The sequence below is a fragment of the Lynx rufus genome, unplaced genomic scaffold (assembly GCF_022079265.1).
Source record: "Lynx rufus isolate CCGP_SWC_20201006 ecotype Redwood Valley unplaced genomic scaffold, mLynRuf1.p SCAF_1, whole genome shotgun sequence".
NCBI lineage: Eukaryota > Metazoa > Chordata > Mammalia > Carnivora > Felidae > Lynx > Lynx rufus.
In genome coordinates this window covers 44,712,415-44,731,080 of record NW_025814823.1, presented here as the reverse complement: position 1 = coordinate 44,731,080, position 18,666 = coordinate 44,712,415, and the positions used below count along the sequence as shown (strand labels likewise).

The 18,666-nt window shown below is 36.8% G+C and overlaps 1 pseudogene; it reads left to right on the top strand.

The window, feature by feature from the left end:
• The first annotated feature begins 1,594 nt into the window (after window positions 1-1,594).
• On the top strand, window positions 1,595-11,820 carry LOC124508576 (spindle and centriole-associated protein 1-like; annotated as a pseudogene).
• Window positions 11,821-18,666: the final 6,846 nt, after the last annotated feature.

Below are 18,666 nucleotides of genomic sequence, written 5' to 3'. Positions count from 1 at the left end.
TAATACCCGGGAAAAGTGCTATTGAGATTAAGTATCAGATGTAAAAGACGTTGATCAGGTAATATCAAACTGCTTGGGGAGATGAAGAAAAATTTACCCAAGACACTCTTATTTGTAAGTATCAAAAGGTCATGCGGAGGGATCCTAAGTAGTCTTGGAGTGAGATGCTCTTTCTCTAACCACTTTCCGCTTGTCTCCTTGCATACCTAGCACTGCTCAATCTTGGTAGGAGGAAGGTATTTCTGCTGGTCCTTTCTTCAAAGGCTCAGAAATAATCCCAAACCGAATCCCAAAGGATTCATCTTTTCTGCTTTACTCTCGTGGAAGGCCGTCAGAAAAAGAATCATTGTATGCATTTACCAGTCTACTTTTCTTCTTTGAAACTATAAATTATGGATAAGAGTAGCAGGAATTAGTGAACGAGCTTCCCTTTTACTAGTTTAATTCAGATAGATTTTTTTTTTTAATTTGTAGTAAGTTCGATAATATACAAAACATTTCCTTAAACATTCTGGAAGTATTCTGAGTGGTTAAGAGGTTACAACTGGGGTTCAGGTCACTCAGGCTCTGTCTAGGCTCTGTCTTTCTCCATGTATGTGAATAGGGCAAATTACCTAACCTCTTTGTTCCTGAATTTCCTCACTGTAAGTATACTGAGAGGATTGTGAAAATAACTTAAACCATTTAGCCCAATGCCTAATCCTTAGTTAATCCTTGATAAATGTTAATAAAACAAAAGAAATAAAAGCTCCCTTGAACTGTAGTAACAAGTATTGTTTACAGAGAAACTAAATGTTTACAGAGAAACTAAAAAAATTTTTTTATTATACAACCATTTTAAGAGAAGCAATTGTAAAAATACATTTTTCATAAAGTTTATTTATTTTCTCTGAGAAATGTAGGCATATTAATAGAACCCAGGTGAATATTAGCACTAGCTCTGAATCAGAACACAAATAAACAAACAAAACCCTTTTAAATATATATATAAACTAAGAAAATAACTAGATCATCAAATCACCTCATACATTATGAAAGCAATCCTGTTTGTAGTAGAGTCAAGGAAAAAAAGGAAAAACTTCCTAATATCAAAGAGAGAAAAGTAAATTGTCAAAAATTAAACTATAATTATAAATATTAAAAATTATCTCTCCTTGTCATATCCAAACCTTCCTAATGTCCGCTTCTCAAATTCTATTCACTTTATCAATCTAAAAAGTGCTGTGAAAGACCAAATTACTTAGATGGTTTTATTCAGGCTGTTGTAACAGAAGGAACGTTCATTAGTGAAGACTTGTAAAAGACTAGTGAGGAAAAGGAGGGTTCACAGGGAAATAAGGAGATTATGGAGGAGGACAGTGAGTCTTATTTGAAGGCTGGAGGTGTTTAATTCTTGAAATATGCCAGAAAAGTCACTCCCTTGCAGTTAGCCATTTCTCAGAACACAAGAGAGGAGGGGAGGGTCTCTCAACAAGATTTCTAGGAAGAAAGGGCTCAGGTAAATGCAACAACATTAGTCCCCTATTTATTCAATATTAATATGATTCACTCAGTGTTGAACAATTCAGAGACAATCCTAAACCTCCTGAGTAGAATGGATGAGAAGCTGAATGAAAGGTTAACTGGAATAGGTAAGTTAAGCTTCTGATAGTATCAGAAAACTAAAACTATTACTATACCAATGGATGAACACAGGATCATAAAGATAAAACCTCACATACTATCTTTAAGGTATAGTCCACAGGTCCAGCAGATTTTTTTTTTTTTGCAAGGGTGGGCATTGTCTTTAAAATGTTTTAGTTAATTCACAAAATTTAAACGTATCAAATTTGACCAATGAAAGCCCATTTCTAACATTTACTTGTTAATGTTAACCAGCAAATTAAATTCATTCATATAGTCTTCCTTCCAGTATTGAACTCACAATAAGATTTCTTCTGTTCAAATCTCTTAATATGATAGAGAAAAAAGAACTGAAAAAGTCAAGATGATTGCCCTAAATTATTAGGCATTAAATGAGCTCTTATATTTTGAAAATTCTAACAGCAGTCTTTTGGAAACAGCTGTAATATTTACAGACTAGATACAGTTGCATTTTCCAAATTTTCTCTTTTTGAATACCATAGGTTTTCTAAGTTCTTTTTTTTATTTCTGATATTGTCATCTTGACAACATATGTTTTTATTTTTGAGAGAGAGAGAGTGTGGGTGAGGCCGAGAGCCAGGGAGAGAGATCACCAAGCAGGCCCAGTGCTGTCTACCCAGAGCCCAACGGGGGCTCAATCTCAGGAAACTTAAGATCATGACCTGAGCCAAAATCAAGAATTAGACACTTAACCAACTGCACCACCCAGGCACCCAGTCATCCTGATGTTTCTTAAAGGTACTCTTCAAAAGGGAGAGCAAGCTTGAGATGTGTGTTACAATTGCTGTTGGTATTTACAGTGGTGCAGATTGCCATTAATATTTTCAGTTTGCTAAAATATGATTAGTTGTATAGTGTTTATTAGGAAAAGCTGATCATCCTTTCAGAGTCCTAAAATTCTTTCATAAAAAGGTATAGATAGTAATTGCCTGAGAGTAATTGAAGTGCCAATATCACAGCTGTATTTCAGTAAAAAAAAAAAATCTAATGTTACATTTCCCAGTATTCGATATATACCTAACACTAGCGTAAATATAATTTTTGAAGGGATCCAGGACACATTACCCCAACATATTGCACCCTTGCATGTTGAATATTTTCAGCTGAAGGAATTTGAGAGTTTGAGTCACTCTGGCCTTCTCTCCCAGCCCGTTGTTCTTTCTTCAGAAACAGGGGTCATAAATCTCTCAAATGAGAGGTGCCTTCCCTATACCAGGAGGAAAGGAGAATCCTTACCTTTGAAGACAAAGACCATCATGAAGAGTCTAAATAAACAGACCAAACTTGCTACAATTATCTCATACTCCTCACCCTATCATATTCCTTCACAGCTGTCTACTCTTCATCAAACCTACATAAAAGTGCATAGGTCTAAGTGTTTCTTTGGGTTTTCATTTCTTTACGAAGGTCCCCATGTCATATAAAACTTATAAAATTTTTTAATGTTTTCATTTATTTTTGAGACAGAGAGAGACAGAGCATGAGCAGGGGAGGGGCAGAGAGAGAGGGAGACACAGAATCTGAAGCAGGCTCCAGGCTCTGAGCTGTCAGCACAGAGCCCGACACAGGGCTCGAACTCATGGAGTGTGAGATCATGACCTGAGCTGAAGTCGGACGCTCAACGGACTGAGCCACCCAGGTGTCCCGTCATATGAAACTTATAAATTAAATAAATGTATATGTTTTTCTCCTGTAAATCTGTCTTTACAAATTTAATTTTCAGGTACAGCCAGGGACTCTAAGAGGATCAAGGGAAACCTTTTCCTCCTCTACATTTTCATTTCTTTTTAAAATATTTTTCTTGTTATTGTTGTTTATTATTATTTTATTACTTACTATATAGTTTTGTTCTGTTTTCCTCCCTTCCCCCCGCCATGTTTAACATAAACTTATTTACGTGAAAGCCATATAAAATAAGAGTAAGCCCCTATCTATGAAATGGGGTTGTTACTCTTTAATGTGATTTAATACAAAACCTGAAATAAAGTAAGTACATACTAAAGATTAGTCATTAGCTGTATTAGACACATTCAATAGTTACAAGTATATTGTTTATTTAAGTTTTAAACAAACTTTATTTCTCTTTACTCCTTTTAAAATATGTCAGGTATAATATATCATGAGAAACATCACAGTTTTACTTGTTTTGAGAATTGTAATTTAATTATATTTATACCTCTTTCTTACTTAGATGTTATTTACCCTCAAGAATTACATTCTCTCCAAATCTGATTGGAAAAGACATCCAATTCCCCCTAATAACTGAGCCACGGTTTATCTTTAAGTGGCCGTAGGTAATAATAAAACTGTTTCTTTCTCTCTCTCTCTCTCTTTTTTTTTCTGTATTGTTCATAGTCAGCAATAAAACCAGAAGCTGGAGTACCCATTAAGTTGTATATTTGATAGACTTTCTAAAGCAATCTTCAATAGCAAATAAGAAAAAACAAAATTGAGCAATAAATAAAACCACAAATTAGAAATGAATTGCACATTGCCTGGAAAATCATGAAGACAAGGAATAAGAACATTCTCTTTTTTGTGATGCAGGCATCACTTGCTTTTCTTTTCCTTTTTGTAAAGGCTATTTGGGGGGGAATAATGTATTTTTTGTAGAAGAATGGTGATTGTTACATTTAAGTTTAATTCCCCTTTTTGCTATGGTATGATACAAGAATAAATTAACCATTGCCCTATTTAAACTTCTTCCTGTGTGACATCACACTCCCACCACACACTTGTAGGAGCTATGCAAAATATAACAAATTCCATCCCCTCTACTTTCTCTCCCTCCCTCATTCTTGTCCTTCCCTTCCTCCACCCTCCTTTCTCTGCCCTTCAGCAATTGCATTCCACTTCTAGAAAAATGTTTTACCTTGAACTCTATCCATTTGGGTTATTCAAGAACTGTCATTTATATTGACCTTTTTTTTTGGGGGGGGGCAAAGTTAACTTGTTTAGTGGTAGATATTTCTCTACAGTTGGGCCTATCATTATGTCCTCACATCCTGAACTTCGATGTTCTCAGGACCAAGATTTTAGCACAAAGATACTCATAGTACCTCTATTAGAGTCTCTTGGGGTACCTGGGTGGCTCAGTCAGCTGAGTGCCCAACTTCGGCTCAGGTCATGATCTCACGGTTCAGGGGTTCCAGCCCCGCATGGGGCCCTGTGCTGACAGCTCAGAGCCTGGAGTCTACTTCAGATTCTGTGTTTCCCTTGCTCTCTGCCCCTCCCCCACTCGTGCCTGTTCTCTCTCTCTCTCTCTCCTCTCTCTCTCTCTCTCTCTCAAAAATAAGTAAATATTAAAAAAAATTTTTTTTAAAGAGTCTCAATACTCACACATGCTTGGCACATTTGTCATACCTGGGTTTTGGAATATGTTTGGTGCAAGAAATATAATTCCAAGAGTAGCTAAAGTGGGTTCCTGATCATCTTTCAGGGCCAATAGAAACTGAGAGCAGACATAGAATGACTTCATATCTGTTAAACAATTTTAAGCTCTTCAGATAAAGCCTGTCCTCCATTAGACATTTACTAGCAAGTGGAAATAATAATTACACACACACATGCACACACACATACACATAATACATGTTGGCTAATAGTTTCAAATTATCTGTGATAAGGATCTCTATTATTTTTCTTATCTAATGCAGATGAATATTTTTGTAAAATACAATAAAAACATCATATTAATGTTAATCATTCTAGAAGTATCTGAATGTTTATTTTCTATTTATGTATTTACCTTGTTAAAGACTTGTAACAAGCAATTTATAGCATATTATACTGGACTGAACATCTTTATTCCCAGGAAATGTCACTCTATCCACTGGGTTTAGAGTTGAGTGGAAACACCACAATTAAAGGGTCATAAACCAGAGATGATATAAGTATATCACTATTTCATATAAAGGCTGAAGGTATGCATGCCAGGGCTGGTATGGCAACTCTGTGTCATGGAGTCCCCAGATACGCCACATCCTTCCATTCCATTGTCAATATACTTAGGCTCTATTGGTTTTCCATTTGGGACATATGGAAGCTTTAGCACTTAGTCACCACATCTGTATAAAAGCAGTAGCAGCCAGGAAAAGACACATAAAACAAGGAAGCACTGGGGGACTGGTTAGCTTACTCGGTTGAGTGTCCAACTTCGGCTTAGGTCATGATCTCATGGTTCGTGGGTTCGAGCCCTGCGTTGGGCTCTGTGCTGACAGCTCAGAGCCTGGAGCCTGCTTTGGATTCTGTGTCACCCTCTCTCTCTGCCCCTCCCCCCACTCACACTCTGTCTCTCTCTTTCTTTCTCTCTCCTTCAAAAAATAAATAAGCATTAAAAAATTAAAACAAACAAAACAAGAAAGCACTCATGTGAACTACTGAAGAAATTCCAAGCAGCTGACATCTGACATTTCTATCTTTAATTATTAGCCAAAATTTTGTCACAGGGCCACAATTAATTACATAAGAGTGTTTGAAGTAAGATCTTTATCCTGGAGAAAATTGACTAACTAAAAACAGAACAAAACAAAACAAAACAAAATAAACCAGTTAGGGGGAAGAAACTGCAAGCTATACCTCCTAACTTACTGGATAGCTACAATTTAGTGTTTAAAAGAGTTCACAGCAATAACCCATTTGATTCATCTCTTTAAAAAAGAATGTATCTCGGGGTGCCTGGGTGGCTCAGTCGGTTAAGCGGCCGACTTCGGCTCAGGTCATGATCTCACAGTCCGTGAGTTCGAGCCCCGCGTTGGGCTCTGTGCTGACAGCTCAGAGCCTGGAGCCTGTTTCAGATTCTGTGTCTCCCTCTCTCTCTGACCCTCCCCCATTCATGCTCTGTCTCCCTGTCTCAAAAATAAATAAAACGTTAAAAAAAATAAAAAAAAAAAGAATATATCTGAAGTTTATTTGCCCTCCAAAACTTTTTGAAATAGTAGAGAACTATTTTTTTTTCCAAAATTGGAATTATTGAAGCTCAGTTTATGTTCACCCTCTGTCTATTCCAGGAAGTAAAATGTAGGTTTAATTTTAATACAGTTCAATGACTCTATTAGATATGAGTGATAAAGTTCATTTCACTGCCTCACTGACTTTGACATCACTGGACAATCATATCCTCTAGAGTGTCATTCACTGAGAAGAAAAAAGGAAGATATGCTATTATCACTTTAACTTGGCAAAAGCATATCACTTCTGGGATGAATTAAGTATGACCATGGCAAATTTTATGGTCACTTTTGATATTTCAGAATGAACTTTTATAACATATGCCCTTTGAAGAACTAATACAAAAGGATAGTGCTTAAACACACGGAGGACTTTTTTCCCAATAAAATTTATGAAATCGTAGTTGCTTAAAGTCATTGACAATGTAACTTGCTAATCCAAAAGGGCCACCGTGAAGAACAGAATATTCACATTAATTTTAAAATATATGAAGATTAGATTTCTTGGTAAAGAGAGATTTAACCCTTACGAACTTTTGGTAAGAAGTCACAGAAAAATTTCTGCTTCCCTCCCAAAACTTCTTTTTCTTTTGCAGTGCCCAGATCAAGAACAGCAAAAAAAAAAAAAAAAAAAAAAAAAAAAAAAAAAAAAAAAAGAAGAAATGATGGCTTGGATTAGGATATATTAGAGGACACTATTTAGATTACATTATGAGAATTGGGCATTAGTTGGCATACATATGCAGGTACTGAAAGAAGTGGGAATTTATAGCATGTTTATTTTTCTAAGATTGGCATAGGTGCTTTAAAAATGCATTTTCTCAAATTGTGATCTTAAAGACTGAGTCATGTTTACAGTTCAGATAGAAGTAATTCAGTAGTTTAAGTAAGAGATGATTATATCTTGCATGAGGTTAGTGTGGTGAAGATGAATAAATGTGAATAAATTGGAGCATCCATCAAAGGGCTTAGTGATGGATTCTATTTATAGAGGAGAGGTAAAAAGAATGATGCTGGGTTTCTAAGTTGGTAAAACTTAATGGATATTGATACCATTCATTGTGATAGGGAGACTGAAAGGGAACCATGCTTTAAAATCAGTGTTGTGCACAATTTCAAAATGGATGCAACAGAAAGTATTATCTCACACAATTACTAAATATATTCTTAAAGTAGAAAGAAACCTTAGAAGTTATCTAGTCCATCATCTTAAATGATGATAGCTATACTGTTTCTGCTCAGATGTCACAAGTGATAATATCCTCTTGGCTTTATCAACACAGAATAATACATTTTAAATAGGCATCATTGTTTTGATATTCTTATGCTCGGACAACATCTGCCCCTTTGTAGATGATAGTAGCAATTTTGAAAGTAAAGTAGAGTTCTATAGGGCTTTCTCTACTTGTTCAAAAATATCTTGGTATTTCTTAATATTTGTTGTTTAGAAAGGCAAACCTGTTCCCCTGCCTACTGAGGAACTTGTATTTTCAAAATGAGAGAAACTAAGAACGGATACTGATTGAAGACAATCAAACCCACAGCAGCAATGTCTTTTTTTTTTAATAAACCAAGGAATGCAATTAACAGGTTTGTATGGTTAAAAGATAAACTAAGGTACATTAAGTATTTTATGACTTATTTGAGCAAAAATCAATTCCAATGGGACAGCGCGTAACCAGAAGTGGTTAGGAATGCTCCACTGACCACAGCCACCTATGCAACCCCCAAATCTGTGGAAGACGTCATTGCATACATGCATGATTATTATATACATGTGGTAGTTTATGCTCTTTCAGCTTAATCACAGTTTGTTGATTTTTACCACAGCCATAGATGCTTGTTTGTTTTTTGGATAGTATCATAAACCGAAAACCACAGACACCAAGATCTTAAAGGAAACAAATCTAAATACTAAGGATATTATTCAGACTGATATTATTAATTCTGTTTTGTAGAACAGGTTCTTTTGTTTGTTTGTAGAGAATATTTTATGGAATATATGTTAAGTCAGAAAGTGTGAAGGGTCTGAGACTTTACCCTACTTGCAAGTTAACAAGTTAGTCTATGTAATTTCATGTGTATCCTGACAGAAGTATCAGACTGCAGAAAAACAGGCCATGCATTACTCACATCAAAAACACCAGCCTGGGTAGGATCTTAGTGCCAGTTCTTTGAGCCCGAATCCTCACTGGAACACACAGTGCAGTAGTCCAATGAGACTGCTATAGAAGAACACCATAGACTGGGTGGCTTATAGATAACAGAAATTTATTCCTCACAGTTCTGGAGGCTGAGAAGTCCAAAATCAAGGCACCAACAGATGTGGTGTTTGGTGAGAGTTCACTTCCTGGTTCATAGACAGCTCTCTTCTTGCTGTGTCTTCACATGGTGGAAGTGGGGAAGAAGCTCTCTGAGGCCTGTTTTATAAGGTCCTAATCCCATTAATGAGGGTTCCATTCATGACCTCATCGCCCCAAAAGCCCTGCCTCCTAATACAATCACATCGGTGTTAGGATTTCAACACACACTTTTGGGAGGACACAATCAGTCAATTGCCCAGAGTGAGAACAAGGTATTATTTGGGAATGCAGTGAGTTCATATCACAGGAGAGGCACTCCAAAATTATAACACTTAGTGCTTAAGTTGGATAGCTGGTATTTCCATCCATTAGCCCCTGTGGGAAAAAGGAAAAAAAAAACACTTTATTTTGGTCTAGAATGTCAAAGACTCTTGTGATCTGAGGAGGGGAAGGCCTTCTTGGTTTATTACACTGAAATCTAATCAGATGTCTCTCAAGGGATGGTATATCTAAGTTTCTTAATACTCTAGAATGTAAGCAAATCTTCATGAAGATGGGAGGAATTTTTATTATCCTGAAATGTGTCCAAAGAGAGAAATGTTATCTCAACAGCTTGTAATTCTTTTCCTATAAAGACCTGAAATGTATAGGGGAAAAAAAAAGAAAAGAAGAAGAAGAAGAAGAAGAAGAAGAAGAAGAAGAAGAAATAAAAACAGAAATCTAGGAAAAACTATCTTCTGTCATTATACTTATACCAGAATCAACTAAGATTCTCATAGGTGCATAGGATTTCTAAATGTAACAATGGCTCTTGATCTTTAACAGGGTCTCATAGTGGTAAATCAAGACCCTGTCACCCAGGCCATTCTTAGTGAATCTGTCATGGAACCTCAGGCTCCTAATGAAGTAGATGATGATGAAGAAGGAGAAACTGTAACAGAAGAAAGTGAGAATGAACTGGATAACTCTGAACTCTCAGTCAAATAGGAATGCAGACAGGTTTCTCCCCAACTAAGAGAATATAATTCTGACTTAATTAAACTGTGGACTGATATTCAGCAAAAAATAGAAACAGAGTCACAGGTAACCCCTGCAGGAACTCCATCATCTGTCCCTCCATCAGGGGAACAAAAGCTGCTTTAAATCCTACCAGTGCTGCCAAGAGAATCCACACCAGGCTTCAATCTGAAGAATCTACTGAGATTCTAGACTCAAGCTATATTGTGGGACAGGCGCTAACCCCAAGGAAGCAAAAAACAGTTGTTAAATAAAAGGAAAAATGGATTTGTTTGCTCCTTCCAAGCAGAAGGAAAACATGTCAGCAGGTAGCATAGCCTCCACAGACTTACCAAATAGCAATAAATTCAGGCTAGATGTCCTCAAACACATGATACATGAAGTGGAACACTAAATGGAAGAATATGAATGGTGGACAGGATGTGAAGTCAAGGGCCTACAGAGTAGTCAGTCTTACAGGTTTCACTCTGTAGCTGGTGAGCTCCCTCTGTTGCCTGATTTGGTACCTTAAAGAGAGTGAGCTGCAGCTGCATAAAGTAGACACAGGCAGCTGCTACAACAAGTGTTAGGTGATCATCATGAGCTCACTAATGCTCTTACACCTGAAATTCTTCTTGGAGAAGAAAATACTACCCAGGTTAAGACTTCAGCAGTACATGGTCACAATAGATTTAGCAACTTACATCACTCACACATGCCATAAAGAATTGTCTTTGATAAATAGCAACACAGAAAATCAGGCATTAGAAAGGGGATCCATGGGTAGGAATTACAGATAATTCAGAGGGCCCTGTTCTAAATGCTAATGTCTCTGTGCCATCGATGGTCAGAGGGGAAGAAGTGGTTGAATTCCCACAGGAAGACTTGGCTGTTAAACTATCCCAGGTGCCAACCCCCCCCCCCCACACAGATCGTGTGGATCTGGCCAACAATTTTCCAGCACATGTATTTGAGCTCAAATAACACCACCAAGGCAGAAGATCAACTCAGAATTCTCTCCCTTGCAGCATGTATTGAGGAGGACTGTTCAAACTTGTCCTGCTCCACAAATTCTTCCAACTATGAAAATAATTGAGAAGAAACAAAATTGAGAAAAGACCTTACCTACTGCACAATCAGAATTCAAAGAAGTTGCCTCTTCACTCAGAGGTGGAGGGTTTCTCATATGGGGGAAGATATGGAGAACAAAACTCAGGTTCCTTTTTTTAGCCTCTTCCAGACCCTCCGCAGTTCTCATTCAAACATTTAGCAGGACAGAACCCCCAATTTCTCAGAAGAGCCCCTAGTACTGGGAGATGGGCCATAGCTTAGAACAAATGAGGCAGGAATGAGAAAGGATTTCATGGCACAAATTGTTGAGTCGACACTGCAGAATTTAACTATCAAGACACATCTGAGCAATAATATTGGGCCAGAAGGAGAGCAAGGGGATGGACTTCAGGAATTCAATAAGAGACAAGTCATACAAGTGACACGACTGCTAATTTTCCAGCAGCACAATCTCTACCACCAGGAAGCATGAAGGAACAGGTTGCAGGAATGAATCGGCAGAGTATAGATACTCATAGAAAAGTCTTGCAGAGCAGCTGATACTTGTTGGTTTGGACCTTTTCTCTCCACCAGTATCGCCCATTCTGTCACCGGCCAGAACACGGACTGAAGGAGAAAAGAGGACAATTGAAGTATTTATTATACAGCTACATCCTACATCCCCCGACAGCTCAAAATGCAGTGCTGTCTCTCCTACTAATTGAATAAATACAAGATCTTCAGGGACTGCTAGTAATTCTTGTTCTCCATTAAATGCTACCTCACGAACTGGGTGATTCACACCTCTTAATCCAAGAACAAAGACTGAGAAACAAAATGAAGAAGGCTGGTTTGCTTTTGCTACCCACTTGTCATAAATGAATTTGGTTTTACAGAGTTTGTTCTCAGTAATATATTCTTGAGCTTCCACTCCCCTTTCTCTGCTCCTGCTTTCAAGTTTTCATGCCCTTCTTTTAGATAAAACCTGCAAAGATCATATGACTTAGTATTTTTGGAACAAAGAATAAAGCAATTATTTTAATTTTTGACTTCTTCCAATAGATTTCCAATAACTAACCAACCTACGACTTCTTGTAAATAAAATGTTGACAACAGGGAAAAAAAATACAAATTTAAAAAGTTTCCAGAAAATTGTTTGAGACTCTAAGATTTCTTAATTTTCAATATTATTTCCTTGATTTATTCTATCATTCATTTAAAGTATTATTAAGCTCTAATGATATAATGAACAGAGTCACAATCTAGTGTTGAAAACAATCTATAATCATACAGGTAGACAGAAAGTATCTATGAAAAGAGCTACTAATAGAATTTTACAGGTACAGAGATCAGAGAACTTTCTCCAAGGCACTGATGCTGCTTAATGAGAATGAATATAATTTACTTAGAAGAACAAGGAAAGGGGGACACTCCAAGGAGAAAGAATGGCATGTGCAGTGTTCCATGGTGAAGCGCAGCCTGTTCACAGTCCAGAGCAAGCATAGGGGTAAGAGCAGGTGAGATCCTGGCATAAGAAAGTGATGCTATAATATGGACTTTGCATTTGTTTGGGGATAACTGGCCTTCTTTATCTTAATAAATAAAGAGTCATGAATGAAGGTGTTTTTAATGGGAGAGTTTGGTAATTTAATATAAATTTTCAAAATATTACTATGGCAGATTTATCAAAAGAGAAGTAGATCTGACTGCCAAGATAAATCTGTCTTCCAGTATGAATTCCAGAAAAGTAGAACCCACAGTGAAGTAAAAAGCAGAGTGCAGACTTCCTATTTAACTAGTATTTCATGACTTACGATATTACATCTATACTATGATAGGCAGAATTCTGAGATAGCCTTAAGATGTCTGATTCCTACATGGTGCTCTATGGACTACTCTCCTCTTGAGGTAAGGAATAATTTGTGAATATGATGAGACAAAGATTGCCCTGATTAGGTTACTAATCAGATGACTTAATCAAAAGGAAAGTTATGTAAGTTGGCCTGTACTAATCTAGCGTGCCCTTCCAAAGGTCTTCATCCTTCTGAATTTAGGGAGATTTTAACATAAGAAAGCAATGAAGGATGGTGCATATCAAGGATCTGAGAGTACCACCTGGGAGCTGAGAACAGCCCAGGTTTCACAGCCAGAAGGAAATGGGGCAGGGGGACTGCAATCAGACAAACACAAGGAACCAAATTCTTCCAATAACCTGGATGAGCTTGGAAGAAAATTCAAGCCCCAGATGACAATCTCCGTCCCACCTAATACATTAATTTCAGCCTTGTGAGACCCAGGAGGAGGATCCAGCTAATTTGCCCAGATTCCTGACTCACAAAAACTATAGGATAATACTTGGGTGTTGCTGAAGTTTTTGATAATCTGTTATATATTGATAGAAAACTCTGTGCATGTGAGTGTGTGTGTGTGTGTGTGAGTGTGTGTGTGTGTATACTCATTCCGTAATCCATTAAAGTCTTTTTCTTTAATTGCTCTCGACAAGCAATTATTGCCATGCTACAGAATTCCAAAACTTTAGTCAAAAGTTGTGATAAGGCAGGTTAGTCACAACTAAACCTTTATTAAAAAAATGTATTTATTAAGATTTATTAAATTTATTATTAAAATTTATTAAAAATTATTTATTAAAAATATATTGGTATGAAAATATAATTACTCAAATCATTAATATGAATTTTGAAGGTATGTAAAAATTTAGTAATAAAAAACAATTTTGAAGATGCTTTCCAACCAGGTAGATTTGAAGAAGTTCAAATACATAGTTTGAATTGGGGGTGGATGCAGTTGTGTAGTCATAGGTTAAATTAATGCTTTCATCTCAACGTTGTCCTCTTCAGATTAACCTCATGTCAGTACAGTGCATAACATCTCACCTAAATAGTTTCAAGCAGTTTTAAATATTTTCTAAGCTGAAAATTAAGTGATTTGAAAACTCTTCATCCAGTATATTGAAACAGAGAAATCATGGTGGTTGGCATCAGATCAGTCTGCAAGGTCAATCATTTTGTTACCAATTGTATTTTTAATCCACATATGCACTATAACTTCCTATAGTATGCACTATAACCAGATGTCCATTGGCTTTTCCCAAATAAATATCAAAATGATAAATATTTTGATAAATAAATAAATATTTCCCAAATAAATATCAAAATGAAGTTTTGATGACTACATATAGAGTATAAAATAGCATAATTTTGACAGTTAAATAAATGTCCATTTTTTGCTGAATATCAGTCCACAGTTTAATTAAGTCAGAATTATGTTCTCTTAGTTGGGGGAGAAATCTGTCTGCATTCCTATTTGACTGAGAGTTTAGAGTTATCCAGTTCATTCTCACTTTCTTCTGTTACAGTTTCTCCTTCTTCATCATCATCTACTTCATTAGGAGCCTGAGGTTCCATGACAGATTCACTAAGAATGGCCTGGTGACAGGGTCTTGATTTATCACTATGAGACCTTGTTAAAGATCAGGAGCCATTGTTACATTTAGAAATCCTATGCACCTATGAGAATCTTAGTTGATTCTGGTATAAGTATAATGACAGAAGATAGTTTTTCCTAGATTTCTGTTTTTATTTCTTCTTTTTTGTCTTTTTTTCCCTATATGAGTTATTCTGGAGAATGTTCCATGTGCACTCAAAAAGTATGTGTATTCTGCTGCTGTAGGATGAAATGAATATATTTAAGTCCAATGTGTCATTCAAAGCCATTGCTTCCTTGTTGATTTTCTGCTTAGATGATATGTCCATTGTTGTAAGTAGGTTTTTAAAGTTCCTTACTATTATTGTATTGTTATCAAGCGAGTTTCTTTATGTTTGTTATTAATTGATTTATATATTTGAGTTTTCCATGTTGGGGGCACAAATATTTACAATTGTTAGATCTTGTTGGATCGGCCCTTTCATTATGATATAGTGCCCTTCTTCATCTCGTTACAGTCTTTGTTTTAAAATCTGGTTTTTCTGGGGGTGCCTGGGTGGCTCAGTCAGTTAAGCGTCCGACTTCGGCTCAGGTCATGATCTCGCGGTGTGTGACAGCCCCTCATTGGGCTCTGTGCTGACCGCTCAGAGCCTGGAGCCTGTTTCAGATTCTGTGTCTCCCTGTCTTTCTGACCCTCCCCCCATTCATGCTCTGTCTCTCTCTGTCTCAAAAATAAACGTTAAAAAAATTTTTTTTAAATCTGGTTTTTCTGAAATAAGTATGGCTACTTCACCTTTCTTTGACATCCATTAGCATGATAAATGGTTCTCCATTCCCTCACTTTCAATCTGCAGGTGTCTTTCCGTCTAAAATGAGTCTCTTGTAGGCAGCATATAAATGGGTATTGTGTTTTTATCCATTCTCATATTCTGTGTATTTTGATTGGAGCATTTAGTCATTTGCATTCACAGTGAATATTGATAGATGTGAATTTAGTGCCATTGTATTATCTATACATTTGGTGTTTCTGGAAATTTTCCCTGTTCCTTCTAAGTCTTTGTCACTTTTGTTCTTTCTTTCCCACTCAGAGTCCCCATTACTATTTCTCGCAGGGCTGGTTTAGTGGCCACCAACTCCTTCAGTTTTTGTTTTTCTGAGAAACTCTTTATCTTTCTTTCTATTGTGAATGAGAGTCTTGCTGGATAGAGTATTCTTGGCTACATATTTTTCTCATTCAGCACATTGAATATATCATACCACTCCCTTCTGTCCTGTCAAGTTTCTGTGGAGAGATCTGCTGCTAATCCTATTTGACTTCCCTTGCAATTAGGGATTTCTTTTCTCTTGCTGCTTTGAGCATTTTTTCCTTATTTCTGTATTTTGCAAGTTTGGTTTTGTCCTGCTTTCATTGATTTTGATGGGGACTGTCTGTAACTTCTGAATTTGGATGCCTGTTTTCTTTCCTAGATTAGGGATATTTTCAGCTATAATTTGCTCAAATAAAATTTCTGTCTCTTTTTCTTCTCTTCTTCTTCTGGGACTCCTTTGATATGAATGTTATTATGCTTTTTTGGTGTATTGAGTTCCCTAAGTTTACACTCATGATCCAGTATCTTTATTCCCCTCTTCTTTTCAACTTTATTATTTTCCATAATTTTATCTTGTATATCGTAGTTATTCCTCTGATTCTTCCATCCTTGTAGTCATTTATATCCAGATGGTTTTGCATCTTGGTTATAGCCTTTTTTATTTTGTCCTAACTAGTTTTTAGGTCTTTTATCTCTGTGGTATGGGACTGCCTGGTGTCTTCTATGCTTATCTCAAGCCCAGCTAGTATCCTTATGATTGTTGTTTTAAATTCTAAGGCACATTACTTATGTCTGTTTCAATTAGATCTCTGGCTATGACCTTTTGTTGTTCTTTCTTTTGAGATGAATTCCTCTGTCTTGACATTTTTCTAGGTCTCTGTCTTCTGTGTGTTAGGAAAGCCTATTATGTTTCCTGCTCCTGAGAGTAATGGCTATATTAGGAAGTGGTCATATACTATTCATGGAGGGCCTGTTGCTTCAAGAAGTGTTCTGGTGTATGCTGTGTGCACTCTGCTGCTGTGTTTTGTCTGGTCTTTCTCTCAGGTCAGTCCTCTGCAGAGTTTCTCTCTACCTGCAGTGGGGAGTTTTGGACTTTGTCCAGTATGTGGCAAGTGATGATGACAAGGTGTACTTTGGTCTGCTTGTTAAAAGAAACTAGGTCCTATGTCCAGTAGAGTTGAAGCTTTGCAGCACTCTGGTCAGTAGACTTGGTCTGTCTCAGGTCATGATTTCATGGTTTGTGAGTTCAAGCCTTGCACTGGACTCTGTGTTCACAGTGTGGAGGCTGTTTGGGATTCTCTCTCTCTCCCTCTCTCTCTCCTCTTCTCCCACTACTGCTCTCTCAAAAATAAGTGTAAAACAACACCTTCAAATTTTTAGCGGTATGGCACAACTTGGATATGCACTGATCTTCTGGGGTAGGGTCTCACCATGCTGTGGCTGGTGCTGGTTTTTCCCAGAAGGGCAGTCCCATGAATGCACAGGGGCCTGGAGTTTGTGGTAAAGCACAGTAAAAAGCCCGAGTCCAGGTTAGCTGTCCTCAGCAGGTGTTTCTACTTGTATGCTAATGAACACAGCATCTCAATGGCACCCCCTCAGCTCTTTTGCCCCAGAGAAGCAGTGCCACCTCTCCCAAATGCACTCCAAAAAAGAGAACTGTCTCTCCCATTGTGACCCAAGGGATTCTCTGGCCATACTGTCTGCTCCTGGGTGTCTTCCCTACTTCTTCATAGGAGCATGCTAGGCCTACCAGGCTCCACACCGGCAATGACACAAACTTCTAAAACTTCAGTCTTTGAGCTCTACTGCTTGTAAAAACTCAAAATAATCAGCCCCTCTCATTTTCCCAGTCAATGGTTTTAGGGAAGTGTTTTTCTTTTGCAATCCCTTGTGTGCAGCTCTCTCTCTCTCTCTCTCTCTCTCTCTCTCTCTCTCCCTTTCTCTGATCAGGGCTCCTTACCCTCCACAGCACCCATGAATCACATATCCACACCTTTTCCCTTCCACTACTGGGCCTCTTTTCTCCCATTAGCTGTGTAGTTTGTTTTTTCAGTCCTCAAATCAATTTCTTGGGTATTCAGCATGATTTGATATTTATCTAGCTGTGTTTGGGGGAGGAGGCAAGCATAGGTTCCCCCTACTATTCTGCCATATTAACCATTTTATTTTATTTATTTTAATAATATTAAAAACATTATTATTCTTTTCAGAGTAAAGAAAAATATACCTGGATCAGTCTTTTCAATTTTTCAAAGGAAATTGTACATTTTCCCATTGATGAAGAAAGCAGTAGCTTTCGCTCCCTTTTGAGTGACATACCAGGTAAATGTTGATCGTTTTGTCAGTGCATTGCATAGGGAGATGTATTTCCCAAAGGTCTCAAAGTCTTAATCAAATAATTATTAGCATATAGTTAATATGTTAGCATATTAACATAACAATTTGATGGATTACAGTATACAAACAATTCATAAAATATGAAGCAAGGTGAATGAAAATATAGACTCTTCTGAATTATAATTTACCATCATAATTACCCAGTATTTTAATATTTTTAAAAATATGTTACCCAAATTTATCAGTAGTTTACCAACTGCATCACACTAACCAAAAGACATTGAATTAAAAAAGATGCAGTACAAAAACAAGGTTTCTCAAAGCAAGGTGTTGATATATCTCTGTATAAATATCTCTAATTTTGATAAATTACCTATTTTTAGCATTTTGACATTGTGTGTTTAATATTCAGATATTGTAAAAGAAATTTAGTTATCTATATCTTCAAATGAAGATAACATTAGAGGCAAGACAGTTAAAACTAATTTTTTTTCACTGAATTATCTTAATGACATTACTGTATATTAGCTTTGATACTAAGATGCAGAAGGATTACAATTGGTGACGATGTACATTATGTGTTGTGTGATACAAAATACTGGTATAACTCCCTTTTCTTGGTAGTATCCCACAATTTATATTTCATAGAAATTATGCTTAAGATGTGGTAAGTGTTCAATAAAGACAAATGAGTCCTTAAATACCTAGTTTTTTTATGTATGACATAATGCATATTGAGCTTTCCTCAAAATAATCAAGTCTTTCTATATCAATTCTTTACTCCTTTTTCTGAGCTGTCAGCACAGAGCCTGACGTGGGGCTTGAACCCACGAACTGTGAGATCATGACTTGAGC